General features: G+C 47.5%; 1 protein-coding gene and 1 long non-coding RNA gene across 2 annotated transcripts in view; one reads left to right on the top strand and one right to left on the bottom strand.

The window, feature by feature from the left end:
* The window catches only part of RNF144A (ring finger protein 144A), a 56,694-nt gene extending 46,423 nt beyond the window's left edge, over positions 1-10,271 (bottom strand). The window contains exon 1 of the mRNA XM_082215646.1: positions 9,864-10,271. The gene's annotated coding sequence lies outside the window, so the exon portion shown is untranslated. The remainder of the gene's footprint in view (positions 1-9,863) is intronic.
* Positions 1-13,538, top strand: part of LOC309528344 — a 1,081,412-nt gene that overhangs the window by 48,760 nt on the left and 1,019,114 nt on the right. The gene's annotated exons all lie outside the window — the stretch shown is intronic.

Consider the following 13,538-nt stretch of genomic DNA (forward strand, 5'->3'; position numbering starts at 1 on the left):
CCATCACCACAGGCAGCAAAGAGTTGCCATCACAAACAGAGGGCTTTTTAGTGGCTGACACATTTAACAGTCAATCAAATAAGAGCTGACAGAAAGATCAAGGGATGCATGTGACTCATGCGTGAAACAGGCCTCAGGTGAGAGTTTTGCACCTCAGGTTCAAATAATTCCCACATGAGCGGTGGTAACAAAGCCATCTAGAAATTGGAGCAGAATTTAAAGGATATTATTTTGAGTGCAGTTTTCTGTTGAAAGCTCATACCTCCAAAAGCTACCCTTTCAAATATTAGCTAAATGTCTACCTGGGCTGGAGTTCCTATTTCTCAAAAGTCTGGACCCAAAAAGACCTAGTGTTCTGCTTTAGTGTACTGGAGCTTGGAGATATCCTGCTAATATGCTGCTTTATTTCTTCTTCTTTCACATCCTTCTGGAGAAGACAGCAAGAATGGATTACATGGGCAGCTCCTGAATGAGACATTATCTAGAGGCTTTCGAGGGAGCAACTGAGCCATTTATGGTTACAATTGTTTTTTTCAATGTCTGGAACATAATGCGCCGAAAGACCTAAATAGATAAAAAGAACTCTGACTGCTGCTTCTTTTTACCTCCCTATAAAAATCTAGGAATGATACTGTACTGTAAGTTCTAGTAAACAGATAGAATTTTCAAACCAGTTAATTTTGGAAAATCCAAGAATAGTCCTATTTAATTGGTGGCACTTGAGCATTTTCCCCCAAAGTACTGCAAAACAAAAATGCCACATACCTTCCATAAAAAGCAGTTTACTTCAGCTCATACAAAAAAAGCAGCATTTCTGAAACACTACTCAGGTGTTCTCAGAGGCATAGGTCAGTCTTTTTACTGAACCAAACTATGCTGGAGAAGCTGGCCTCTGCATTTAACAGGCAGTCCAGAAGTACGAGCAGCCAAAACAAAGATGGATGGATGTTCTATATTACACAGGATGGCAATCAGTTCGTAAAATAACCTGAGGCGTGTCGGCAAGTGACGGCATCAAAGGACAACTCAGTTAGGCTGAAACAACTTTCCACCTTCCTTAAATTAAGGGTGGGGGCACAGGCCATTGGTGCTGAGTGGAACTCTGAACAAACAGCCTTTTAAACGCACTGCCGAAACATTTCCACAAACTATGCCTCAGAGCTATGCGGGGGAAAATGAATTGCACTGAGAGTTCAACACATTCTGTCAGCCTGCCCAAGCAACACCAACAGACACCAACAGCAAGAAGTCATCATCTGCACCAACTGGGGAAAGCTGTCAGATGACGATTCCATAAAATATTTGGAGGGATAGCCACACGCCCGATATCATCCGCTGACACCTCTGCTGTTGGGAGTTACCCTGGACAGAAACATGTGGCCAAGCATTCTCAAAACATTTAACTTCCAGGCATTTTTAAGAATGGATAGATCCCTGAGGCCCAGATCTCCTTAGTTCAAAAGCTTACAAATTTAGTGCCAAGCAACCTAAAAAATCTAAGATTATTTAGTTTTCACTAGCTACTGTTGTTGTGAATCCCTCCCTTAACTTACTCTACATAATTAAATTGTCTTTCACTATCCATTCCGCTGCCATCTGGCCCCCACTGTTTCTTCCACCCACGTATAAATGCACCTCTTAAGATAACCCTTTCACCTATCTGGAAGTAGACTTCAGCCTATGAAAGCTAATGCCACAGTAAACTTGCTATTTGTTAAAATGTCACATAGATTCTTTGCTTTCTTTAATCCGTTCCTGAACCACCCTCCCCATCCCCAGTCTGCTAAATTTACCCAAGAGCTAATGAAGAGAAATGTTGAAACCTTTTTGGAAGTCCAGTGGGTGACTTCCTCCATGTTTGCTGACAGTGCCAAAGAATTCTGAAAAATTGGTGAGGCAGGAATACCAGCAGCCTTTTCTATAGAGCCATGCCCATGATGTGCTTTATGCTAGCTGCTTATCTGCATGGTGGGTGGTGTTGAAGGTAGATAACGTGACCCTTAAAACAGAACAAAGTAACTACTGCTCAACAGATGCACACTTGGGTGTTGGAGGGCCTTCCCAACCAGTGTTCAAAATCAGCCAGGTGCCAGGCGCTTTTTGCACCTGGCTATTGGCCACATAAGGGACGCGGGTGGCACTGTGGGTTAAACCATAGAGCCTAGGACTTGCCGATCAGAAGGTCGGCAGTTCGAATCCCCGTGACGAGGTGAGCTCCCGTTGCTCGGTCCCTGCTCCTGCCAACCTAGCAGTTCAAAAGTACGTCAAAGTGCAAGTAGATAAATAGGTACGGCTCCGGCGGGAAGGTAAACAGCATTTCCGTGCGCTGCTCTGGTTCGCCAGAAGCGGCTTAGTCGTACTGGCCATATAACCCGGAAGCTGTATGCTGGCTCCCTTGGCCAATAAAGCGAGATGAGCGCCGCAACCCCAGAGTCGGCCACGACTGGACCTAACAGTCAGGGGTTCCTTTACCTTTACTGGCCACTTGCGACCAAGTGAAGATTCCTGGGTGCCAAGATGGCGCCTGACATCTCCACCATCTGGAGGTGAATGCCTGGGATCATTGGATCTTGACTGTTTCCACACACTAATTTACATCCTGCAGAATTCTATCAGTTAGATTTTATCTACACAATCGGAACAAATTTCAGGAATCAAACTTGGCTTTTTCTGTTACAGTTACAGTTAATTGTTGTAGCTTGTCTCCACTTACCCCACCCCACTGCCCTGCTCACAGTTTGTGAAGAATATTCTTATGTTATGAATGGTCCGTGTCACCATGAAGAAAAAGAGGTAGGAATAGGCCAATATCTATGTGGACTGTCCCTGGATCAAGTGACTTTCCTTGTCAAAGTTCTTAACCAAGCTCAAGGTCGTCTTCTGCACTAGCCTGATGTTTAACTGATAATCAATCAGAGTCAGTACATCATTTGAAAAATAAGACTTTAGAGCTGTCTTGCCCCAAAATGGCCAATGGACATTCTGTTTTGGCAACTGCAACCCTGGTTTAAGGAGCCATTTGGTGCCTAGCTTATATATCTGAGTTTCTAACACTGTTCCCAACCCCCTCAAAATAGCCAGTTTCTCCTTTGTGATTCAGAAGTACAGTGTGCAGTTGAGGGCTGCTGATGAAATGGACACTATACCTAAGGCATTGGTAGGCAAACTAAGGCCCGGGGGCCAGATCCGGCCCAATCGCCTTCTAAATCTGGCCCGCAGATGGTCCGAGAATCAGTGTGTTTTTACATGAGTAGAATGTGTCCTTTTATTTAAAATGCATCTCTGGGTTATTTGTGGGGCATAGGAATTCATTCCTCCCCCCAAAAAATATAGTCCGGCCCCCCCACAAGGTCTGAGGGACAGTGGACCGGCCCCCTGCTGAAAAAGTTTGCTGACCCCTGACCTAAAGGTACAATTAACCAAACACTGGTGCCCCATTAAAAGGATGAAAAAAAGACATTGAGATCACACCAGCATAAGCAATTAGTGAGGGAACAGCACAATTAGTACTATTCCCACCCCCACCCCAGCTAAGGTTGCCAAATGTTTCCTGGCAGGACTCCTGGGTCTTTAACATCTACCTGGTGTGCAGTAATGTAGCAGGTGCAGCTTTAGCAATCCATTCGTCTTCATGGCAGGAAAAGCTTCATCTGCTATATTTCTGCCTGTCAGGCAACTGTAAATGGGCAAAGGAACTTGCCAGGGCAAAAGAAGAAGAGGAAGTTATTAGCCTTTATTTTTAATCAGCTTACACTGCAGGATGCTCTCTCTCTCATTATTTTTTCTCTCTATAAAAGAGCTGTTTCGACCCCTGTGCTGGAAGGTATAGCTATTCCACCGTTGTGCTGAGAAACTGCAGATAATTTTGCACAATAGGCCAAGAGCAAGCCTTTGTAAGGGTTCCTTCTTTTGCAGATTTAACTCCATGGTGCTGTAAATATTTACAGCAATGTTCCTTCCATCTCATTCAATTCTCCCCCCCTTCTGTTTCTGGGGAAACCCAGCCAGATAGGTGGGGTATAAATAATAATTATTATTATTATTATTATTATTATTATTATTATTATTATTATTTCCCCTCTTATAGATAATAAGGAAACCCTCAGTAGATATTCATGTTTAAACTGACAAGCAAAAAAGGGAAGAGGATGGAGAGATCTCTTGAAGAGAAACCACAGGATCCTCATAACTCCCTGTAATAGGTAATAGGTATGAGTTACTCGTGCGTAAACTGGTGCCTTTCTCGGTTGATTTGCCTTGTTAAACCTTTCTGACTGCACAGCCCCTTCTCATCGTGGCTGCCTCAGTCACTGGCAGAATCCGTCAGTGGGCGTTTCTTGAACCTCTTCCAACATAAAAGTTGCTTGACACCCAGTCTCCTCCTCCTCTCACTGCGCGGGAGTCTTCTGCGCAGGGAAGGCGTGGGTAGCGGAGGACCTGGGCTCTCCTCACTGATGTCCAGTGAAGAGTCCTGGAGCCCTCTCTCCACTTCCCCCGTCTGCCTCCCTTTATCCCTGGTGTTGCGCTGATTGGCTTCCCCCTCTACTGAGCTGTTTCTCCCCCTGCTGCTGGGTCCTTCGCCAGCATCATCTGGGAGCCTCCCCTTCGCCTCTCGCTCCGATGTCAGTTCCCTGACACTCCCCATAAAGGCTTGGTGTGCTGCTACAGAGAAGAAACGGCCAGGGAGCAGAAGAGAACAAGAATTCTGAAGGATGTGAAGAGGTCAAAGGTCAGCAAGGGAGGCTCATATAATTAGACTGGAAGATCTGCTGGAATAAAATAAGATTCCTATGATGTAACTAGATTTGAAATAGCCTGGGGTGACTCATGACATTAATGAAATCTGCCCCAAAATATAAGCCAAGATGGAAAGGACGCAGAGAACTCCAATGAATTATGGAAAAATGCAGGTGAAACAGCAACAACTGAGAAGTTTTCATGCTGTCAGTGTTTTGTTAGCAAAGGATGGAATCCCTCGTGATAAGCCATCCAGTTAATTCATCCGTTACACTTACTCAAAAATTAAAATTCCACATTTCATCACCAACTGCAGGTGGCTTCAACTTTGCAAATTTTAAAATCTGCAGGCTTAAAAAACAACAACCAGTTTTTAAATTTAGGCCTTAATTTTAGGAGCTAAAATTAAATAGCTGTTTTGGAATGCATAGCTTTTTTAGCTTCTGGAATTCATGCTGCTGTTCCATTTATTTTTAACTGGTCTATGTTTCGGGTAATTTTGTGCTGCTAGCATTTAAAACGGTCTAGTTTGCCTTTAAATGGTATTGTGTTTTTATGATAGGTAAGCCGCCTTGTAAGGACTATGCCCATAAAGAAAGCTTATAAATAAGTTTATAAGTAAATAGGTACAGCCCAGACATGATGCAACACATGCACATATATTCCTAAATTTTTATTTACGCAGGGAAGAAACCTGCGCCACCTGAAAGCTTGCATACAGCAATTCTGAACGACGACTCGGCCAAACAATACTTATTGCCTTCCTTTCTCCGTGTTCTATTTCTTACACTTCGATCTCACTCTTAGCCTCTTTACGTGAAGCAAGGTTATGGATAAATGCCCAGAGACGCTGCATTGACAGCATACTTGAGGGTACTATTCCCCCTCCCTGCCCCCATCTATCTCCTTTATGTTTCCCTGCAGCAAATGATGAGTATCCTGAGTCAATTTGTGTGGGTTTCCTGCCAGCGGCTTCAGCAAGGCTCACTTCAAAAAACATACCAAGAATAGCACATGAGCCTCTCCAGGCAGCAGAGGGAGTGGAATATTCGCCAGGCCAGCCTATGGATGAGATGACCGGAGCTCCTTTAGAGAACATGTAAGGGGGCCTCTGTGCAGTTCTGCGGTCTCGAAGTGCAACATATAGTTCCTCCTACACTTGGTATTTTTAAGATTAAGATTGCCACAAGAAATATCAACAACCTCAGATATGCAGATGACACAACACTGATGGCAGAAAGTGAGGAGGAATTAAAGAACCTCTTAATGAGGGTGAAAGAGGAGAGCGCAAAATATGGTTTGAAGCTCAACATCAAAAAACCGAAGATCATGGCCACTGGTCCCATCACCTCCTGGCAAATAGAAGGGGAAGAAATGGAGGCAGTGAGAGATTTTACTTTCTTGGGCTCCATGATCACTGCAGATGGTGACAGCAGCCACGAAATTAAAAGACACCTGCTTCTTGGGAGAAAAGCAATGACAAACCTAGACAGCATCTTAAAAAGCAGAGACATCACCTTGCCAACAAAGGTCCGTATAGTTAAAACCATGGTTTTCCCAGTAGTGATGTATGGAAGTGAGAGCTGGACCATAAAGAAGGCTGATCGCCGAAGAATTGCTGCTTTTGAATTATGGTGCTGAAGGAGACTTGAGAGTCCCATGGACTGCAAGAAGATCAAACCTATCTATTCTGAAGGAAATCAGCCCTGAATGCTCACTGGAAGGACATATCGATTGAAGCTGAGGCTCCAATACTTTGGCCAGCTCATGAGAAGAGAAGACTCCCTGGAAAAGACCCTGATGTTGGGAAAGATGGAGGGCACAAGGAGAAGGGGATGACAGAGGACGAGATGGTTGGATAGTGTTCTCGAAGCTACCAGCATGAGTTTGACCAAACTGTGGGAGGCAGTGGAAGACAGGAGTGCCTGGCGTGCTCTGGTCCATGGGGTCACGAAGAGTCGGACACGACTAAATGACTAAACAACAACAACCACACTTGGTAGTTGCACAATTCTGCTGCTTCTTCTGAGGCTAGTTTTAGGCACCTGTCATCTTTCAGCCATTTTAGCAGATCTAAACTTCCAAGAGCAAGGCATCTGCCAGTAGCAACACAAGAGAAAGAGACAGACTTGACATTCACGCAACTCTGGCTCCTCCAGCCGACAGAGGGAATGGGAGAAAGGGGCTTGCACTCTAAGCCTCAACACTTCCACACTTGCATTTTGAAAATCCCACTTGTGAAGTGCCCAAAGAATGTGTTGCAAAAGAATTAATTATTATCATCATCATCATTATTATTATATTAGGACGTTTGCTAAACATGTGAACAGGAGGTACAAAGCGTTCCCAGATTGTGAACCAGGTACTCCATAAACCAGATTGGCCCCTTATGTAGTCCATTAATTGGTCCAGGCAAGCTCCACCATCTGGTTCCTTATGATCACAAGGAACTGGTTCACACATGCGAGCCGGCCACTTTCTCTTCCCCACTCATCTCTCAAGCAGCCTCGCCCAAGGCCTCCCTGGTTATAGGGTTGCACAGACAACCACAGACAACCACAATGATTTCAGGCAGCAATAGCCAGCAGCAATGCCAGTGCTTTTCTAGCCAGAGTGATTGCAGGGATTTCACACAGAAGATCTCCATAGCAAGAAGTGGTGAGCCCAATGGGTTCAGGAAAGGGGTGGAAGCACCTTACCAGAGTGTGCAAACCAGTGCTTCCCAAACTTGGGTGTCTCCAGCTGCTTTTGGACTACCACTCCCATCATCCCTAGCTAGCAAGACCTGGTCAGGGATAATGGGAAAAGCAGCTGGAGAGCCAAGTGTGGGAAACCCTGCTCTAATGGAAGCCTCCACTGGATCAAATGGCTTTCCAACAAGGGATGGACATGGCTGGATAGCACTCTTGCAACACAAGGCAGAAACAATAAGTGTGAGATGGATGAAATGACTACAGGTGCAGCTGATCCCAACAATGTATTCTGAAGAGACAGCTCATCTGAAAATGTCCACAGGTATAATAATAAAGTCAATTACCCAACAGCAGGGATGGGGAACCTACCGCCTTCCAGTTGCTGTTGAAATCCAACTCATCAGCCCCAGGCAGAATGGCCAATGCTCTCGAATGATGGGAATTAGGAGTCCTAAAAAAACCCATCTGGGGGGGCCACAGGTTCCCCATCGCAGCCTTGCAGCCTTGACCTTCCCGGGGGACATAATAGGTAAAGGTAAAGGGACCCCTGACCATTAGGTCCAGTCGTGACCAACTCTGGGGTTGCGGCGCTCATCTCGCTTTATTGGCTGAGGGAGCCGGCGTACAGCTTCCGGGTTATGTGGCCAGCATAACTAAGCCGCTTCTGGTGAACCAGAGCAGCACATGCAAACGCCGTTTACCTTCCCACCGGAGCAGTGCCTATTTGTCTACTTGCACTTTGACGTGCTTTCGAACTGCTAGGTTGGCAGGAGCAGGGACCGAGGAACGGGAGCTCACCCCATTGCGGGGATTCGAACCGCTGACCTTCTGATCGGCAAGTCCTAGGCTCTGTGGTTTAACCCACAGCGCCACCCGTGTCCCTTTGGGGGATATAATATGTCTCAACAAATCAGAGAACCAGCAAAGGGGAATCTCTGGGCGTTATAATTACATCCATCCATCCATACACACATAGCACCATCCCAGGCCTAAATCCTCTGAAAGCTTCTTAAATACTCTCCCAACGCTTTCCCCTCTGTTCTGGCAGCGCTCCCCACATACTCAGACCTTCAAGTGCGGCCAAAGGTTGTCAGATCTCACCCTTCTTCCCCCTGCAGAAAATCTGCCAGCGGGAAGGATTAAGTTGGGAGATTGCTCTCCCTGCTGCTGCTTCTCCATCTGAAGGGATTCCAAGGCTGCCTGAGTATTAATGTCAGTGGAGGCTGTGGAGGCTGGCTGCATCCCCCTGCTTTTTTGTACTGTCTCTACAAACCTGCTTCTACCTTGGCTGGGGCGGGGGGGGGGAATTACGCGGGGGGGGGAGTGTCCCATGGGCGCAGAGGGCTTTATAAATGGAGGGTCATGTCAGGATGGATGCCAAATGCGGCAGGAGGACAGCAGGAGAGAAGCCCATGATTATATTAACTTGTGTGCGTACAAAGAATTGTAGAGTCGGAAGGGACCCCAAGGGTCATCTAGTCCAACCCCCTGCAATCCTGCCCACAGCTGTGCCTTGGTGGGCTCGGACCACCAGGCTTTGGGGTCAACAGCCAGATGCAATGACCCATTGTGCCACAAGATGCCACATAGCTATCCAATAAAGTACTTCCACAGCCATCTGTACCTGCCTGCCACGGGTGCCAATCAAGCAGGTCTTCCCCCATACACCCTCATTTATTGGCCAGCGTGCAGACCAGCTAAGGTAAATAAATAACCGACGTGAAAACCAATTCCAAGAGAGATAAATAACCAACACAAAATCAATTTGCGCCTCTTGGCGATCAACGACTTGCATGGATATTTTTTTTTCAGGGAGATGCTATCTATATAGCACTTTATAAATCAAGAAGTGTTAAGAGGCAGCCCGATCCAACTTCCTACCCTCATTTGCCTGGCGGAGAAGAATGAGAATAGCCAAGGATGCCCAAACCCAAGAGGCACACCCACCCACCCAGCCAGAGGGACAGGCGAGAACCTGGAATCCGCATTCCCAGCCGCCCTGGGGGGCAAAGTGAACTTCTTCAAGGCGCCACCTCACCCTCTTGGGGCTAAAATCTAACCCTGCACAGGGGTACCAACATGAACAAAATATTGGGGATGGGGGACCAGGTAAGCTCCGCCCCGCGTAATCCATCACAAGACGTGGCGGTGCGCACAAGCCATTTGAACGGCAACGTCCATAAACTGTGGGGGGGGAGGGGGAGCCCCCTCCGTTATTTTATTGGGGGAGGGGGGCGAAGGGAGACCTCGGCCCTAGGAAGGGGTTCCTATGCCCGCATCTTCGTCACCGGGATGGAAACACAAAGGCGCGCGTCGGTGCGGACGCCTCGGAGAAGGAGCCGCCTCGCCAATCCCCGAGCGAGCGGCCTAGCGAGCGCGCCATCCCCGTCGGATGCAAGCAGACACAAAGCAGAGCGCGCCGCGCCGCCTTACCCTCCTGCCGCCGCCGCGCGGGAAGAAGTGGGGACTGGGGCCGCCGCTGCCTCTTCCCTCCTGCTCTGCTGCTGCTGCTGCTGCTTCTCCTCCTCCTCCCGCTCGCCTGGACCGCCGCGTCTCAGTCTCCCGCGCTGCCTTGCCCGGGTGTTGCCTCTTGGCGCATTGTGTGCGGCTGCCTTCCCGGCGAAGTCTTGCCCGCGCGCCTGGGCGCTTCTGCCTCTCCCTCTCCCGCCGCTCCTTTTCTTCTTCTCCTCCTGCCCGCTGCCCGCCTCCCCGAAGGAAGGGGAGGAGGGGGAGGAGGAGGAAGGAAGGAAGGAAAAGGGAGCAGCTAATCTCAGCGCAAGGACGCCATTAAGCTCCGGCGGCTTTGCAGCCGCGGCGGCTGGGCTTTGAAGCGCGCCGCTCAAGTCGGGGCGCGGCGCGCGCGCGCGGGGAGGACGCGCCCCCTGCCGGACTCCCCAGTTCGCGCCTCGCTCAGACGGGGCGGAGGCTTGGCGTGGCGGGGGGTCTCCTTTCTCCAGCTTGAGAAGGAGAAGCGCCTATGGAGAAGAGGGCTGGCTAGGGGGTAGCTGCCCTTCACAGCGCCCCGTCGTCGAGATGCGCCTCCGGATGGCGCTCCAGGAGCTGGAGGGCGGTTTCTTCACCCGTTGCGAAAAAGCGCCTCTGGGTGGGTTGTGCGGCTGTGCGAATGCCTGCCGTCGACCCGTGACAGAAAGCGAGGAGGGAATTGTGTCCTCCCTGGCCACTATAGGTAGGATGAGTGTGAGTAGAAACTAGCCTACTAGAAGTACACAGGTGGGGTTGGACTACAACTCTCCTCATCTCTAACTACTGGTCCCTGCTGGCTAGGGATGGTTCGGGTTTGTAGTACAACAACATCTGGGAATCCGCGATGGAGAAAGGTAATACAGTGGTACCTCGGGTTACATACGCTTCAGGTTACATACGCTTCAGGTTACAGACTCTGCTAACCCAGAAATAGTGCTTCAGGTTAAGAACTTTGCTTCAGGATGAGAACAGAAATCGTGCTCCGGCAGCGGGAGGCCCCATTAGCTAAAGTGGTGCTTCAGGTTAAGAAGAGTTTCAGGTTAAGTACGGACCTCCGGAACAAATAAAGTACTTAACCCAAGGTACCACTGTAGGCACATTCATTGCTTCACCTGGGCTGTGTGTATGGAGTGCCTGGGCTGCCCAGATGACAAGCCTCGCTGATGTGGTCCGAAGGAAAGCAGAGCAATACGTTTGGCACCGGTTTGGCTGCAGGAGTTGCTGGAAGGTGCCATCCAACAGCCTTAGGGTTTGTGTAGCCTTTTCTTCTCCTGAAGATATCCCACAAGGCAGTTCCGGTTTACAGTCATTTCTCCTAGATGGGCTACCTTCCCGAGTTGATGACCCATGTCTGCTCCTCGCTTCCTTCTACAGCAGGCATCCCCAACCTTTGGCCCTCTGGATGTTTTGTACTACAATTCCCATCAACCTGATCTGTTAGCTAGGGATCATGGGAGTTGTAGACCAAAACATCCAGAGGGCCGCAGGTTGGGGATGCCAGCTCTACAGCATGTGCAGAAACTGCCTTCTCGGCTGTTGGACCCGCTATTGGTCTGTCTGCTCAATCCTCCAGAGCCTGCCTTCACTCATTAAGGATTTGATACCTATCAGCTGCCCTTGCTTGGTTTAGCCAGCCAATTGAAGCCATTCCCCTGGTATGGCTGCTGTCACATTCTGACAGCTTATAGGAGCCACAGGTGACAGCTGAATGCGGGGGGCAAAAGTGGACAAACTACTCCAGGAGGACCACAACATGTCTCCCCCACCAGAGGTACTACCTGTCCCCTCACACTCCCATCAAGCACAATCAAGTGGGCAGCATTTTTGAACTGTCTGGTGATGACCTGAATGGCTAATCTGTTTATAACAAAAAAACTTTTTTACTAATTATGAGCAAGATCAACACACTAATTAGATCATTCTCTGGGGCATCAGGAAGAATCTCTGTGCAGAATTGCCCAGGAAAACTACATTGCTGGCTAAGTGAGCTAGGAGATTCGGTTCTACAGGCTGTAATACATTCAGCTGCTAAGTAGCTGATATTCTGGATGGACAGCAGACAGCGGTTGTAATGGTAGAGTAGCAATGCTAGTAAGGCTGGAACAGCTTCTTGCAACATGTGTGCTGGTGGCTTTGAGGTTTTAAGGCTTGATGCAATCCATAATGAAATATATGTGGTTTGGGTGTAGACTTGCAAACTTTATTTAGGCAAGATTCCATCTGAAGAGAGGGCAGATTTGGCTAAACTGCTGTGGAATCAAGCCCCATAATTTCTTCTTACATATTTTGAAGGCGGGGAGGGGGAAAACTAATGTCAAAGGCCTACATAAAAGAAATAATAAGGATGGGAGAATTTCTGGACACACTTTGTTGTATATGATTATGGTTATGGCAATAAAAATAGTGATTCAGAGAATTACCATTCAAGAAGTTCTTTTTTTACATATTTATTTTGTCCCGGCAGCAAACGATACATCTTTATATAGAGCCTGTGGCTTTGGTCTAAATTGGTGTCTTGCCGATGTAACGCGGGTCATCGTAACCAGCTTAAAATTCATCTTTCAAAATATTACTAGGCTGTGTGGTTAAAGGGACAACATAAAATCCCTCTCAAATGGAAGGGATTGTAGCATAATCGTGCATTACAGTACCTGCCCAGGTTCATTGTCATTCGGAATATTTATTAAATTTTAAATTGCTGTTATTTTTTACCTATGTCATTTTAATCTGTGATATTAATGCTGTATTCTTAGTTTTAGATTTTGAATTATGTGGAAATTGTTTTCCGTTTGGTTGTGTATTTTTTGATGTGGTTTATTTATTGTTTTTGTAATTATGTAAATCTTGTCATGTTGTAAGCCGCCTTGAGTATTGTTTTTAACTGTGGGAAAGTGGCATACAAATAAAAAATGATGATTTTTTTGGAGGATTTTAGGCTTGTCTTTGAAATGCAGTTATTCTCAGGCCAGCTTACAAGTTGTTGACAGCAGCAATAACAAGCTCAAAACTCACATGTAGGCCAACAGCCCTGTTGATGGTCAGAGCATGCTCTGTGCTTGGGGCCTGCAATCTCACGGTCTCTGGCAGTTGCTATCCATAGAATCATAGACTTGTAGAGTGGGAGGGGACCTCTGAGGGTCATCTAGTCCAGCCCCCTGCAACGCAGGAATCTCCAGGAAGGAGAGTCCAGTGTTCTTTCTGGTGGTGGGAGAGGAGGGGAGCAAGCTCCCTACAGCGGCTCCTTCACTGACTAATGGATGAGGGCCAAGCTGGTCTCCCCCTTGTCATGATGTTTGTCCTGGATACGACTGGGCGCTGTATCGATATATCGTTCATAGTAATCAATTTGAAGTCCATATTGTGATATCCGTTTCATAGTTTTTGACCCGGCAATATAACTTGAATCAGGATATGCGCTAGGGCGGGGCGGTATATCATCCAAAACTGGTTTGAAGTCCATATCATGATGTTGCTTTCATAATTTTTGACCTGGCAATATATTACATACATGGTGTGTGTGTGTGTGCGTGTGTGCTATGCAAAAAGAACTATGTGGGGAAAACTGTGAAGCCAGCTGATGCCGCTCCATAGCTTCATCCTTGTTTCAGACATTGTGATAAATCA

This window comes from Podarcis vaucheri, assembly GCF_965113315.1.
Source record: "Podarcis vaucheri genome assembly, chromosome: 3".
Classification (NCBI taxonomy): Eukaryota; Metazoa; Chordata; class Lepidosauria; order Squamata; family Lacertidae; genus Podarcis; species Podarcis vaucheri.